The following is a 16504-nucleotide window of genomic DNA, read 5'->3' on the forward strand; positions in this document are numbered from 1 at the left end:
ATTTTTCATTTATGTATTAGACTGGGAAAAATCTTTAATGTGGTAGAAAAATAAAGATAAATTTCTGACAAGATATTAGGAACCAACGTGTTGCTGCCTCCCCCTAGAGTTTAAACCTAGAGAGCCACATAAAGAAGAAACAGTGTCCAGATACGTAAAGTAATGACTATAAGAAACACTCAAGAAGAGGCCCAGCGTGGTGGCTTACGTCTAATCCTAGCGTTAAGGGAGGCCACGGCGGGTGGATCACTTGAGGTCAGGAGTTTGAGACCAACCTGGCCAAGATGGTGAAATCCCGTCTCTACTAAAAATACAAAAATTAGCCGAGTCCCAGCTACTCGGGAGACTGAGGCAGGAGAATCACTTGAACCCAGGAGGCGGAGGTTGCAGTGTGCTGAGATGGCGACACTGCACTCCAGCCTGGGTGACAGAGTGAGACTCTGTCTCAAAAAGCAAACAAACAAAAGAAACACTTAACACGGTGAAACCCCATCTCGACTAAAAATACAAAAAATTAGCCGGGCGTGGTGGCAGGTGCCTGTAGTCCCAGCTACTCAGGAGGCTGAGGCAGGAGAATCGCTTGAACCTGGGAGATGGAGAGGTTGTAGTGAGCCAAGATTGTGCCACTGCACTCCATCCTGGCGACAGAGCGAGACTCCGTCTCAAAAAAAAAAGAGAGAGGGAAGTTGTGTGTGTGTGTGTGTATGTGTGTGTGTGTGTGTGTAACTGAACTGAACTGGGAAATGAGTTGGGAGAGAACTTCTGAGTTGTATACTTTTCCTTCTGGATATATTACCCTGGATAGATTAACGTTTGCTCACATGTAACTGTGGAAGAGAGAAAATGGTGGAGCCAGCCTAGTGCCTTGAGGGCTTTTGGGGCAACAGAAGGGCAATTCCAGAGACTGGCCTGAGTGAGGAGCAAATAACAGCAGATAAAGAATGACTTGCTGTCCGCCAAGCATTTCCTCCTGCTCCTTTCCATACCCCTTCGTGCCCCAAGTTATGCCAATATGTGGAGGAAGAAAAGTCCTCTGAAGAGAGCAGTTTCAAAGTTAGAGGAATAAGAATATCCCCCCAAGGAACAGGGTGAGCAGGAAAGAAGGCAATAAAAAGGACTGGGGAAGACCCTGGGCTCCCGGGCCTAGGATTGATTACACCCCATAAACCTATGAAGAGAGCAGAAGCTGTGTGTGAGCTTTGCATATTTCAGCTAAGACTGATAATTTTTTTTTTTTTTTTTTTTTTTTTTTTTTTTTTTGAGATGGAGTTTCACTCTTGTTGTCCAGGCTGGAGTGCAATGGCACGATCTAAGCTCTTTTTGGAGATAGAGTTTTGCCCTTGTTGCGCAGGCTGGAGTGCAGTGGCGCGATCTCGGGTCACCGCAACCTTCGCCTCCCAGGTTCAAGCGATTCTCCTGCCTCAGCCTCCCGAGTAGCTGGGATTACAGGCCTGTACCACTATGACCGGCTAATTTTGTATTTTTAGTAGAGACGGGGTTTCTCCATGTTGGTCAGGCTGGTCTTGAACTCCCGACCTCAGGTGATCTGCCCACCTCGGCCTCCCAAAGTGCTGGGATTACAGGCATGAGCCACCGCACTGGGCCTGATAATTCTTTTAGGGGAAAATAAGCTTTAATTGGCAGCAATAGCCAGATAGCTGAGAAGTACAACATGCCTAAAGAGAGACAACAAACTAGGCTGTCTATAACAGGTAGATCAGAACTAATGAAACAGATACAGAGTTTAGAATAAATATAATACGTGTCCTCAAAGAGATGAGAGAATTTTGGTTATATGAAACATGAAGGAGCAGTTATAATGAAAAGCCAAATGGAAACAATGAGTATAAAAATTATAACAAAATCAAGAATTTCAGTGAGGGATAAGTAGCATGGAGGTTATAGGCAAAGAATAAACTAGTAAACCATAAAACGAGTCTACGTATATTTTGCAGAAGACACAAAGAATGAATAAAAAATAAAAAAAAAAGTAATGGTAAGAAGGATAAATAAGAAGTACTAGTATATCCATGGTGTGGTCTCAAAAAGATAGAAAAAAGTATAATAGAGGTGAGGAAACAAAAAATAATAACCAAGGATTTTCCAGAATTACATAAAGATGAATGTCTTAGTTTATTTTCTGTTGCCTATAACAGAACACCTGAAACTGGGTAATATATAAAGAAATGACATATGCACATGAAAGTTCATTGCAGCACTATTCACAATAGCAAAGACATGGAATCAACCTAAATATTCATCAATGACAGATTGGACAAAAAAAATTTGGTACATATACACTATGGAATACTATGCAGCCACAAAAAAGAACGAGATCATGTCTTTTGCCAAAGCATGGATGGAGCTGGAGGCTATTATCCTTAGCAAACTAGTGCAGGAACAGAAAACCAAATACTGCATGTTCTCGTTTATAAGAAAGAGCTAAATAATGAGAGCTCATGAACATAAAGAAGGGAACAACAGACACTGGAGTCTACTTGAGAGTGGAGGGTGGGAGGAGGGAGAGGACCAGAAAAAATAACTCTTGAGTACTCGACTTAATACCTGGGTGATGAAATAATCTGTACAACAACCCCACTGTGACATGAGTTTACCTACATAAGAAACCTGCACATGTACCCCTGAACCTAAAATAAAAGTTAAAAAGATAAAAAGAAAATAAATATATTTCTTACAATTCTGGAGCCTGGGAAGTCCAGGGGCATGGCTTGGTGTCTGATGAGAGTCATCTTCCTTATGGGGACTCTGTACAGAGTCCTGAGGCAGTGCAGGGTGTCACATGACAAAGGGGCTGAATATGATACTTGCTTGCTCAGGTTTCTCTTCCTCTCCTTGTAACGCCACCAGTTTCACTCCCATGATAACCTATTAATCCATTAATCCTTAAACCATTAATCCACAAGTGGATTAATCCATTCATGAAGGCAGAGCTCTTGTGATCCAATTACCTCTTAAAGATCCCACCTTTCAATATTGCCACATTGGGGATTAAGTTTCCAACAGATGAAATCTGAGGAACACATTTATTCCATAACAATGAGTAATAGTTATATGAAAGAGTTTATGGGGTACCAAATAGGATAAATAAGAAAAATCTCACACCTAGAGATGGGATATTTAAGAACATCAAAGAGAAAATTCTGAAAGCTTCTAGATATAAAGAGATGATTCACAGAATTAAATCAGGCTGAAATTAAACTTCTCATTAGCAATACTGGAGGCAAACAGACAATGGAGTAATAATGCCAACATGTTAAAGGAAAATAACTTCAAAATATAGTGTTTTATATTTTCTAGTAGCTACCATTTATTGAGTACCTGCTACATTCTGACTACTTTGCACACATCACCAGTTGCCCTGGCAATGCTGCAGAGTAGATATTAGCATTCTTTCATTACAGATGAGAAAAGTGAGGCTCACAATGTTAAGCAACTTGCTCAATGTAATACAGACAATGGTAGAATGGGGATGAAAACCCAGATCTCTAATTCCAAAGTCTGTTTAAAATATAGTTTTATATTTAGGTTAAACTATCTTTTCAATGAAGAATCCCAATACAAATATTTTTGGTAATGACATGGTCTTAGAGTCTTGACACATAAAGACCATATTTGAAAATTTTCTTGGAAGAAGTGCCCAGGAAGAAGAGAAATAAATCCAAGAGGATGCTTTAATTGATACATGAAGTACAGGTTATAAATAATGTAGGAAAGCTTATTATGATCCAAACAAGAAAGGTCTCCTCATAAAGAAGCAGAAGTGTATTATTATAATTCAGAACTAAATTATAGTATATACCAACATGGCCACAGATGGGAGGTAGGGTACGGCAACTACAGGGAGAGTATTCTGAATTGAATATTCGTGTTCCCCATCCCCCTAAATTTGTTTGTTGAAACTTAATTCTCAATGTGCTGGTGTTTGGAGGAGGGGCTTTTTAGAGATAATTAGTTTGTAAGGATAGAGCCCTCAAGAATAGGATTAGTGCCTTTATAAGAAGAGGCCAGGCCAGGCGCGGTGGCCCACACCTGTAATCCCAGCACTTTGGGAGGCCGAGGCAGGTGGATCACCTGAGGTCAGGAGGTCGAGACCAGCCTGTCCAACATGGCGAAACCCCGTCTCTACTAAAAATACAAAAATTAGCCGGGAGTGGTGGCGGGCGCTTGTAATCTCAGTTACTCGGGAGGCTGAGGCAGGAGAATTGCTTGAACCCAAGAGGTGGAGATTGCAGGGAGTCAAGATCGCGCGGCTGCACGCCAGCCTGGGTGACAGAGTAAGACTCTGTCTCAAAAAGAAAAAAAAAGAAGAAAAGGAGAAGGAGGAGGAAGCAGGAGGAAAAAGAAGGAAGAAGAAAGAAGAAGCCAGAGAGCTAGCTCACTCTCCCATGTGAAGATACAAGGGGAAGTGGGCAGTCTGCAAATGGAAGAGGCCCTCACCAGAACCCAAACCTGCCAGCACCGTGATCTCAGACTTTCAGCTACCAGAACTGTAAGAAATAAACTTCTGTTGTTTATAAGCCACCCAGTCTGTGGTACTTTGTTATAAAAGCCCAAACAGACTAAGACAGGGAGTGTGATAAAAATACTTTTTCCTTTTGCAGGAACATATTCTGAAGTATTAGAAGTTTAATATATTGATAGGGACAAACAGACATGAATATAGGCCTTACTAAGATAGAGGCATCTGCCAGAGAATCCAAATAAAATTCTTAAAATTTTCTTCAGTAGAAGAAATTTTGATTTCCTGAATAGGAGATAGAAAAGCAGGGGAAAAAGTATAAATAAGTGAATAGAAAATATGAAATGAGATAGCAGGAATATCTTAGAATATATTAAAATACAATAATATATTGTCTATAAGACATAGAAATTTTAAAGAAATGAAAATATTTGCTAGGTAAATATGAGCTAGAAACGATTTTAATATCAGACAAATAGAATTTAAGGCCAAAGTCATAAAGAATGAAGAGAGACATTATACATGGCAAAAAAGGAAAACAGATAAAAAGATATAATAAACACACACACACACACACACACACACACACACACATTTAACAATATAGGTTCAAAATATACAAAGCAATGACAAATATATGAGGTGAGATAAATGGCTTAATAATCATGATTGGAATTTTAATTCACTTTTCTTAGAAAACAATAAATCAAAGAGATAACAAAACTTTGTAGAAAATTTGAATAGTATAACTAATTTGCTTAAACCTATACATAAAATGTATTATTGGATATAAAGTTTTATCGATGTCATATATTATTTATAGACTGTAAATCTATATGTCAACATAGATTTGTTCAATAGCAGGAAACATACACTTTTTTTTGGAGACAGAGTCTCACTGTTGTCTAGGCTGGAGTGCAGTGCTGCTCTCTCGGCTCACCGCACCCTCCACCTCCTGAGTTCAACCAATTCTCATGCTTCAGTCTCCCGAGTATCTGGGATTCCAGGCGTGCACCACCACATCCAGCTAATTTTTGTATTTTTAGTAGAGACCAGGATTCAACATGTTAACCAGGCTGGTCTCAAATTCCCAACCTCAGGTGATTCACCCACCTAAGCCTTCCAAAGTGCTGGGATTACAGGTGTGAGCCACTGTGCCTGGCTTAGAAAATATACACATTTAAAGAGAATGCAAGAAACATACACAAAAACTGTGACTTGTAAAGGATGTTCTAATAAATTCTAAAGAATCAAGATCATGCTGACCATATCTTCAGTCTACCAGCCAATAATAAAATGATAACTTTAAAATCTCCTAAAGTTGGGCCAGGTGTGGTGGCTCACACCTGTAATCCTAGCACTTTGGGAGGTAGAGATGGGAGGATCGCTTGAGCCCAGGAGTTCAAGACCAGCCTGGGCAACATAGCGAGACTCCATCTCTTTAAAAAAAAAATCACTTAAATCTAGAAACCAATATTGCTATAAAAACCATTATAGTAAATATAAAATATTAAGTAAATTGAGAAAGAATTGGAGAATAGTGAAAAATTACATGATATAATGTGTATAACAGTTAAAGTACTTATACTTTTTTTATACTGAGCTAAACACTCAGCTCAAGAAGTTCAAAAGATACTAACAGAAAAGGCCCAAAGGAAAAAGAATAAAATAAAAAGCATAACGACAGAAATCAATGAAATAGATGACAATAAATAGAGAGTAATAGAACTCAAAAAGGTTTTCTATGAAAAGATTGATAAGGTACATAAGTCTTTGGCAAGACTAATTAAGAAAATTAAAGTGAAAGTGCAAATAAATAAATAAAAATGAAGACATTGTTCTAGATATGGGATTTAAAAATATAAGTAACTATATGCCAATAAATTTGATGACAATGTAGACACATTTCTGAAAAAATATAAAATGACAAAAATGAAATAAGAGAAAGTAAATAACTGGAAAATTGAAATTGAAATCGTGTATCTTCTCTCTCAAAATCTTCTGGCTCAGACAATTTTTCAGATAAGTTTTATCAAAATTTTAAGTATCTGATAATCTCTCTCTTATTGTTGCATAACAGAAAACAATTTAGAGCTGCCATGCTTCCTTTACACAACTAGAATAACCTTAATTTCAAAACCGCATAGTGAAGTACTCTCACTCACTACATATATAGATATGGTGTGTGTGTATACGTGTGTGGGTGTGTATATGTATATATATACACGGTGTATATATGTGTATATATATACATACACAGTTTTATATATATATGCGTATGTGTGTATATGTATGTGTATGTGTATATATATACACACACCCATTTAGTGTATGCACATAGATGTAAAAATCCTAAATAATATACTAGCTAGTTGAATCTAATGATTCATTATTAATATTTTATCCCAGGAATGCCAGAATGATTTAACAACGGAAAAACAATCAGTATAATTTACCAGATATATGAAACAAAGAAGAAAAATTTTATCTTAATAGATGCAGAAAAAGCATTTAACTATGCTCAGTATCAATACATAATTTTTAGAAATCTTATAAACCAGTAATGGAAGATATTTTCTTAGCTTTATGAGTAATATATACTGAAAACCTTTAAAAATATTATATATAGAGAAGAAAATTTAGCTACATGTCCATTAAGGTCAAGAACAAGACAAAGATAACCAGTATCACTACAACTGTGTAACATATTTTTAGAAGTCATGTTTAATGTGATAAGACAACAAAAATGTATGCTATATAAGATTCGAAAGGAAATTATTATTTGCAGATGATATGATGATCTTCATAGAAAGTCCAGCATGACCAACAAAAAATGCTACGAGAAATAATGCTAATAACAGTTCAGCAAATTTACCAGATAAAAGATCTAAGGGAAAATCAGTAGTGTTTCTCTATATTAGCAAAAATCAACTAAAAATGTTATAGAATATAAGATAACATACACATCACAACAAAGTCTATGCTATATCTAGGAATCAACCTCTCAAGAATGCATAATAATTTACTACAGATAATTTAGTAATCTTATTAAAGACATGGAACATTACATGGAACAATATTTCATAATTGGTGGATGAGAGAATTTATCAAAGTAAAGGTGTCAATTCTCCCCCAGTTAATCTACAAACTTAATGCTAGACTCTGACTGAATTTTTGAGAAACTTGCAAAACGCATCCTAAGATATGTAATAAAGTTAACAAATGGTTACATCAAATTTTAAAAAGAAGAACAAAATGAAGATTCCTGCCCTAAGAAAGATTTGAGAAATACCAGAAGAAAAATAGATGTGATTCAATAGGTGTGAGGACTAAAAAGAAAGTTGTTTGAAAAAGAGGAGAAGTCTAAAACATGAAAGTTAGGTAATGCAATGTCAGGTAAAAATCAATGAGGGAGGAAAGGAGTGTCTTGAATCCAAAGTAGCATAAAAGCACCTAAATGCTCCAAGTTTTAAAGAACTTATACAAGTGAAAAAACAAAAAACAAAAAAATAATGTTGGCTGGCATGAACCTATGAGAAGAAACAGAATAGCCTGTCACCCAGTGTGGTGACATCCTCTCCCTGAAGAGCTTTTTAGTTTGGGAGGAATGCTGGACTACATTACTTTAGTGTCAGTCAGAATATCAGCAGGAGTAGATGGTATGCTCAATTAGATAAAGGAGAAGAGATTAATAAGGAAACTCTCACAACCATTTAGGAAAGGAGCAGGAAAGGTGTAGGCCCTCAAAGTTAGTAATAGCAGCAGGCTGTTATTATTTCCAGGTCTGGAGAGGCAAGGGATGGAATGAACACTATGTCCAGAGGGAGATGGTATGGAAAAGACTGCTTGGCAGGGAATGTGGCCTTTTCTAAAGGGCCGAACAGCACAACGACCCAGCAATGAGGAATCCAGGGAAATCAACACCCCATTTCATTTTCCTCCCTTCCTCTTATCTCCTGCTGGTGACTCCCGTTGACCAAATCACACTGGAAGCCAGAAGGCAAGGAAATCTGTGGACATGGCTTGGAGTGTCAGCCTCCTGTGGAGCAGATAAGGATGGCAGATAGATCTGGAGGGAAAAAAATGGAAAATATGTCCCCTTTAACTCAGACGTTCCACTACTTCATGACACTATTTAGTATCACTCGTTCTCAACCTGGCAAAGCAGATCAGGCCATGCTAAACATGAAGCTGCAACAGCTCTGTAGCTGCAATTACTTCCTAATTTCCCCTTTCAACATGGACATACCTTGTTTTCTTTCACTCTCCTGCCTGCAATCTTCACTGCTTTGACTTCACTCCCTGTCAGAGAGCTACTTTCCCTGATCTATTTGCATGAAGATTCTTCCTCCTGGCTCAGATCTTGGCAGAGCTGCACTCTGCTAATGGATCCCTCTTAGCCTAACTTGCATGTTTTAGAACTTCTCATTTCTTTCAAACAATTTTCCCTTTAGTCCTTATGCCTATTGAATCACATTTATCATTCTTCTGACATTTCTCAAATCTGCTTTTCTCAAGTATGCTGTACCGAGAAAGGAAAAAGCAGCTCCTGACAGCTAGGAGTTGACCTGGCACTCTCAGCTAGGCCACAGTGTTCTCTTGTAAAATGTAAACAACCCTACAGAACAGTAACATTAGACACCTCTACTCTGTGACCGTGATGGATCAAGCCAAAAATAAGACCACTCCACAATCATGTCCAAACATAGCAAAAACGTGAGCATTTTCCAAAGTCACAAAAATGCCCAAACATCTCTTAATTCTGGCTAGTATGAGTGACAACTGCTTTTTGAATCACAACTTTAGACTCAGTCTGGTCTTTTCACCTTATAGATTCAAATTATTAAGGTACCCAATCACAAGAATTACCTTTATGTACTGAGATAATTGAATTCAGAGAAAAGCCTCCCTTCCTCCCCAAAATCCTCCCCAAAATCACCTAAGACAAGCTCAAATGCTGTAACACACTCAAACACCTTCTTACTGAGATGCCCCACAGTCTTCTGTGGTGTGTGTTATGCATTGTAATACGTCAATAAACTCAACTTTGTTTACCCGCAAGTGTGTTTTGTTTCTGGTGTTCTGAGGGTAGAGTGGTAGCCAACCTGAATAGAGATGACCTTAGGCCTATTCTACCTAGAAAGGAGAATCCAAAAAGATAGACCATAGACAGTACATATCTGACTATTCCTAGCATTCATTCTTTTTGATTTTCTGGATTCCGAGAAGACATATCATTTTCCTATAAGATTTCCATTATTAATTCACTGATGGGAATTAAGCCTAGAGAGATGTTCCCTTTATTGCCTCATTAACATGTGAGTGGAAATCCTTCTAAGTGATAAAATGGCAAGATTAAGCTCAATCAATGTTGTAGAACTTAGGCTACTAATGCTTTCAGCTTTGTGTAAGGGGGCCCTTTCCAAAGCTTTTCTCTCTTTACTGACCCTTCCCCAAAGGCTCCTATTCCCTAGGTTTCATCCCTCCTTGACATCTCCCAATGAGTGTGCTGTACTGAGGGAGACTTGTGTTTAGAAGGTAATTACCGCCCAAACTCTGTATTAAACACCAAAAGAAGAAAAAGGTAAAGGAAAGTTGGGATGTGGGTAGAGGTGAGGGCCGAGAGGTGATAATGAGGTCAACAGCCTCATGCTGAGCTTCATACATATAGCTAGTCATCTCTGTGCTTTACCACAAGGAAATTTAATTTGAACCTTATCCCATTGAGACTCCAAATCATCTTGCTAATAGGATGAATGTATCTGTTCCAATCAACCAATAGGAAGGTGCTGTACTTGTTTTAGGTAAAGTTCATTTTTACTAGGTTTGTTTGGTTTCAATGTCTTTACTATGTTTCTCACTTAATATCTCTAAAGGTAGAATTTTGGGCCAGGAATGGTGGCTCATGACTGTGATCTCAACACTTTGGAAGGGTGAGGCAGAGGGATCACTCAAGGCCAGGAGTTCAAGACTAGCCTGGGCAACATGGCAAGACCCCATCTCTACTTCTAAAAAGGTAGAATTTTGGACTATGGGGGAGATTTGGAAAATATCGAAAAGCATAAAGCTGCCTTATCACCCCATAGTTAGGGCAGACCCAGATTATTGACTACTTGAAGATATGGAGAAGGAATAGTGAAGAGAGGCAGCTGTGACAACCCTCACCTCTGCTCTTATCCCCCAGTCTTGGCTTTCCTCAATTTCTCTTCAAACATTTATGTATGTTTACTCCAAGGGACCTCAAATGTTTCCCACTCACTCTACCCAAGAAAGTGCTGACAAGAGATGTGGCCAAAAATATGATTAGTCCATGGTGCAAAGCGATGGAGGTATCCATGTGTTCAGGAAATAAATAAAAACCTTTTGTTTTTGTTTGGTATAATCTCTTGACCTTTCTCATTTCTCCAGTCTTAAGCTCCTCTTTTTGGATTCTCCTTTCTAGGTAGAATAGGCCTAATGTCATCTCTACTCAGGTTGGCTATCACTGTACCTTAGCATCCCAGTCACCAAGAGATTAAGGGTAAATGCTGGTATAAGACCAGTGATAATGTCTCCTTGTCTAGACCAGGGTTTGGATTCTGACCCATGAGCCAAATGTGGCCTAATATTTGTTTTTGTAACTAAAGTTTTATTAAAAAACAGTCATTGCCCTTCACTCACATATTGTTTATGACTGATTTTGTACTACAACAGTAGAGTTGATTGTGATATAAATTGTACAGTCTGCAAACCATCAGTGTTTACTATCTGGCCGTGCTATGGTCTAAATATTTGTTTCCCCCCAGCATTCCCATGTGAAAATCTTAATCCTCAAGGTGATGATATTCAGAGGTGCGGCCTTTGTGAGGTGATTAGGTCTTGGGGGCTGAGACCTCATGAATGGCATTAGTGTCCTGATGAAAGGGACCCCAGAGAGACCCCTCACCCCCTCTGCCATGTGAAGACACAGCCAGTGGGGAAGGGGGGCACTGTCTGTGAGGAAGTGGGCTCTCACCAGACTCCAAATCTGTCAGCTCCTTGATCTTGGACTTCCCAGTCTCCAGAACTGTGAGAAATAAACACAGTGTTTGTTTTTTCTAAGTAATCCAGTTTGTGGTATTTTTTTTCTAGCAGCATCAACAGATTAAGACAGGTCCTTTACAAAATAAGTTTTCTGACACCAAGTCTAAAACATTGTTTCATGAAGTAAGATACACTAATTCCAAGACACAGTAAAGATTATTACACAAAAATGAGTTCTATGATTAAGTAAGTTTGGGAAATACTATGGTCATAAAATTCAAACACATTTCTTAATAGTAAATCTTTGGTGCCTTGAATATATATAATCAATATATACTTATTTACATGAATTGATACAGGCATTTGCATAACTATACACATATACATAATAACCAATAGTAATTATTTAATAATTTAAATAAAATAAACATATAAAGTATGATTTATGATTCTCTGAGAGATGGTAACAGTATTCAAAGTTTTCCAAAGGCACTTGCCCATATGATCCTTTTTGACATGGATTATTCTATAAGACTAGTGATCCATAGAATATACTTTGGCAAATGTTAATCTAGATTGCTTAGACTTATTTTCCAAGAAAAAGTATTCCTCTCTCCTTACGTCAGTTCACCAGGATCAAGGTTTCCATGCACTTGTTTAGGACCTAATCCCTAGCTAGTAATTAATAAGTAATGTATTTTCCTGATTTCCTCTATGTAAGCTTTTTTTTTCTCAGATGTAGTAGGTGTGGCTGTGGATGCTCTAGTGTTGAATACGGGTCTCTTGCATTGTTCCCAGGTTCTCCTTTACAGCAGAAAAGATCCTGGGTCTGGCCTTAGCTTAAACATGAGTTTCTCTAGGGAGGTTCTTCCTGACACCCTCCCCTCCACAGCTCAGACTAGGCTAGTGACTATTCCATAATATTATATTATAGCACTTTTCATACTTTAGCTAGTGACTTTTCTTGTTTTCTTCACTCATCTGTGAACTCTGTGATGGCTGAAACCCTAGTTTTTGCAGTGTACATTGTGTACTTATTAAATGGCTGTTCAGTGGTTGTTGATTATGCCTCTGCAGACCAGTTGGCCCCAGAGATCCTCCTGCAATTTTTTTTTTTTTGAGACAGAGTCTCCCTCTTGTCAGGCAGACTGGAATGCAGTGGCACAATCTCAGCTTGCTGCAGCCTTCGCCTCCCAGGTTCAAGCGATTCTTTTGCCTCAGCCTCCCGAGTAGCTAGGATTATAGGCACCTACCACCATGCCCAGCTAATTTTTGTATGCAATTTGCTTTTCTCCTGTATGTTTCAGTGCCCAGGCCTAGGCTAAAGCTTTTCTTTTCTTTTAAATCTTATCTTACAGCCTCTTCCGGAGGTTCTGGGTCCTGCTTTAGAACCTCAGGAAGGTAATAAGGGTAATAAGGCTATTGCTGTTTTTGCTGTGTATGGACTTCTTTCCTCCCTCCCAGTGACTACAACTTAGATAGATGGTCTTACACGAGAAATGGTTGCACTTGGAACTTCCAAATATCAATGGTCTTTTGGATTCCATGTCTCTGTGCTGGGACCTTGCTACCATCTGTTGCAACCCTTGTGCTGACAGTTTCCTAAATCAAGACGGAATTTGCCACTCTTTCTGGACATTTGCCTTGCTTGACTGCTGGAGCCCCTGCTGTTGGCTGGGTTCGTGTCTTGGCCCTGGTAGGTTGGTGTTGTACAAAGTCCTGGCTTTCTCACTCTGCTATTTTACTCAAGAAACCACTGTTTGTCCATCTGTAGTTTACCCCTAAAAGGATTCAGACTTTCTAAATTTCTTGCTGCTACCTTAATAGAATTTTCTTTACTGCTCACTCCTCAAGGTCATGACTCTGAGGATCAGCTACTATTATTTACTATTATTATTCATGTAATTCTTATGAATTCAGTAAAAGCAAGTTTTAAAAAAATCCTGCTTTATCATTAGGAAATTGAATCACAAAGATACAGTCTTGGGTTAGAAACACAGAGAGACAGGAAACAAATGAACAGGGGGGGCCTAAGAGGGTTTAGATTAGAGGCTGGGAGGGATTAGATTAACTTTTATTTTCCATGCAATATCTGTAAAACAAACAAGTGAAGTGTAGAATTAGAGAAAAATTGGAGTAATTCAATTAAACTGTGTGTTATTGAAAAAGAATAAAAGAAGAGGGATACTATTGTAAATGACTTTATTGTTAGATATTCTGCTAAATGTTTAGTATTTATCTTCATTTTTCCTGTATAAACTCAATCAATATCATGATGGAGTCCAATTTAAAAGATACTATCTTCTTTATAACTTGTCATAGAAATTTTTTTTGAGTTTTTTTTTTTTCTTCTTTTTTAGGAAGTATAATTCAGTCAAATAAGAATGTAGACTTAGGAATGTATATTAGAAGTCCATGGTACTTTATCTGAACTCAAAGAGCTTATTCTTAGTTCTTACCAGGAGTTGAGGCTATATAATAAAACAAACAAAAAAAATTTATAAAACTGTAAAAGGCTAGATCAAGGTCAAGAGCCCTATATTAAGTCCTACTGCTGCCCCCAGTTTCAGTCACTATTATGGTGCCAGAACTATTTAGAAGACCAAGAAAGAACTACATGTTTTAATTAAATAACACATGGCAGAAAGCACAAGATACCAGCTTGGGTTTATCAGGCAGAACAGGAGCTATCCTTGTGCTAAACAGACAGGCACCAAGGAAAAGAGAGAACCCGAGAGACAAGTCTAAAAAAGCTTGGGAGCTATTTAATACAAGATCCTAGGACAAAATCTAACGCTCCCCGTCGACGCGAGGGGAGCCACATTTAAGGAAGGCAGCCTGGTGTAGAATAACGATGGAGTAAAGTAAATGACACGGAACTATGACAAATTCAAAACCCAACTGGAAAATTAGGAAAGAGAATGAAGTGTCGTGTCTAATGACACCCTGACAATTACCCTCGAGCAGTGGGGCATGTCCTGTTGCGTTTACCTATCCTGGTGCTCGTGAGCTTTGGTGTCTGGGTTTTCTGTTTGAACAAAGAGGCTTTGTGGCCCATTTTCCATCTCTGTGTCTCTGTCAGGCATGGGGCTTAGCAGGGCTGGCTTCTGCTGCTTGTTAAAAGGAGTTCAGGAGAACACGCAGTGTCGGGCCTGGAGGTCAGCTGTGTTCAGATCTTTCTAAATGAAGACAGGATTAAAAAAAAAAAAAAGGAGATGGCTAATGCTAAAAGCCATTTATGAAATTCTACAAGTAAAAAAACCCCGAAAAAGAAACTGACTTCTAGACCTAGACGAGGTGTCAAAATTTAAGATTATTTTATCCTCCTGTATACAAAATCGCAGAGAAAAACAAAGCAGCAGGAGGTCCAAGCATATCAATCAAAGAGGAGACAGCACATTCTAGACTGGGAATATAATTAAGTAGAAGATATAAAAATAGGATTTCCCAACCTGGCAAGTGGAAATATAAACCAACTGGCAGAGGAAGGGTGGAGAGGATAATCCTACCCTTTTGGAATAACTATAGAAAAATATGAGGAAACAGAAAATGGAAATCGGTGAAGGAGTGAAGAAAGGGGAGGCGGATGAAGAAACCTATTAAGTGTGCGGAAGTGATGAGTTTGCCAAGACCTGATTTTAGCCTCTAGCTAACAAATTTAGGGGTGAAGATATTGACTTTTTTTGTGTGTGTGAAAGATTCATAAGTGATCATCTTCAGAGTTTACTGATATAAATTTAGCCGCTAATCAAATTAGCCCCTTTGCTCGACAGAGAATGAAATAGAATCATATCTTGAAAAAAAATATTTTTTTTTCCTTCACCATAACCATTAGTATGAAACGTTAGTCACTTTTAACGTGAACTGCGGGAATCAGCAACACGTACTCTGCCTGCTTTCACCGAGACCTGTGTTCCACACTGCGGTTTGTTCTATTAATGGTATTGAATCTACTCTACTCCCCACTCCCTTATATTAATTGCATTAAAAAATAAGAAAGTACAGATATATGCATTGTGCTCCTAAAAGCGGCTGCGATGAAATGAAAAAGCTGTTTAATAAAATATAATAAAAGTATTTCACATTCATTTCTCCCACGTAATAAGTGGAATTATAGTAGGAGGAGGAGACCTCTCACAGCTGGGCAAGCCCTAAGAATCCTTCCCTTATTCTCGACCTAAAAGCTATCAATTTAGAGCTGTCCTATGTATTGCCCTGTGAATTGAACAAGCCTTTTCAGTCTTTAATTAAGGGTGAAAAACTCTTTGAACATCACAGCATTCATCTGTTCATGTGTGGAAAGCCTGGTGTAACAAAAGAATTTAATCAAACTACAAGCCTAATAAAGACTACATTGCCTGAACTAAATGATGTTATTGCAGTAGCGGCTCATAGTTTTACATTTAAAAAAGCGGGTCAGAGTGTTCATTCATCTTGATTAGCAATGCCAACCTAATTACTTCTGGAGGAAACAGTAATTAGCTGGAGTCTCACCTCATTAATCATGACATTCTTGTAGCAGACTATTTTTATCTGATAAATGGCTTGGATTGGAACAAGGTGTATATTTGAATTCTAGTTAATTGTACACAGCTTGCTGTATAACATTTCACATTTTTATCATTTAACTACTTCCTTTCTGTGAACCTCTTGAGGAGCTTTTTTGGTTACTTGGATTCTTATAGTGAAAAAAAAAATCTGGCTTAATAAGAAGATCAATTGTTCTTGTTAGTTAACATATCAGAAATGGAGTCTTGATGAATCGGAGAAAAGGAAGAAAGATCTCCACGTGTAGATGAAGTCATTCAAATTACTGTGGGACAGATACTTACAAAGTTTCTGCAGTGAATTCAAAATGAATGATAGCATTGTATAACTTGGCACAGTTGCATCCATGTGATCGATAACAATCATGGACAACAAGCGGTATTATGTTTTAGGCAGGGTATCTTAATAAATTCATTCAGATTCTCAGTGTTCCTACACCAGTGCCCAAGTATGGACGGTCTTTAAAAAGACACA

This window comes from Pongo pygmaeus, chromosome 10 (genome assembly GCF_028885625.2).
Source record: "Pongo pygmaeus isolate AG05252 chromosome 10, NHGRI_mPonPyg2-v2.0_pri, whole genome shotgun sequence".
NCBI lineage: Eukaryota > Metazoa > Chordata > Mammalia > Primates > Hominidae > Pongo > Pongo pygmaeus.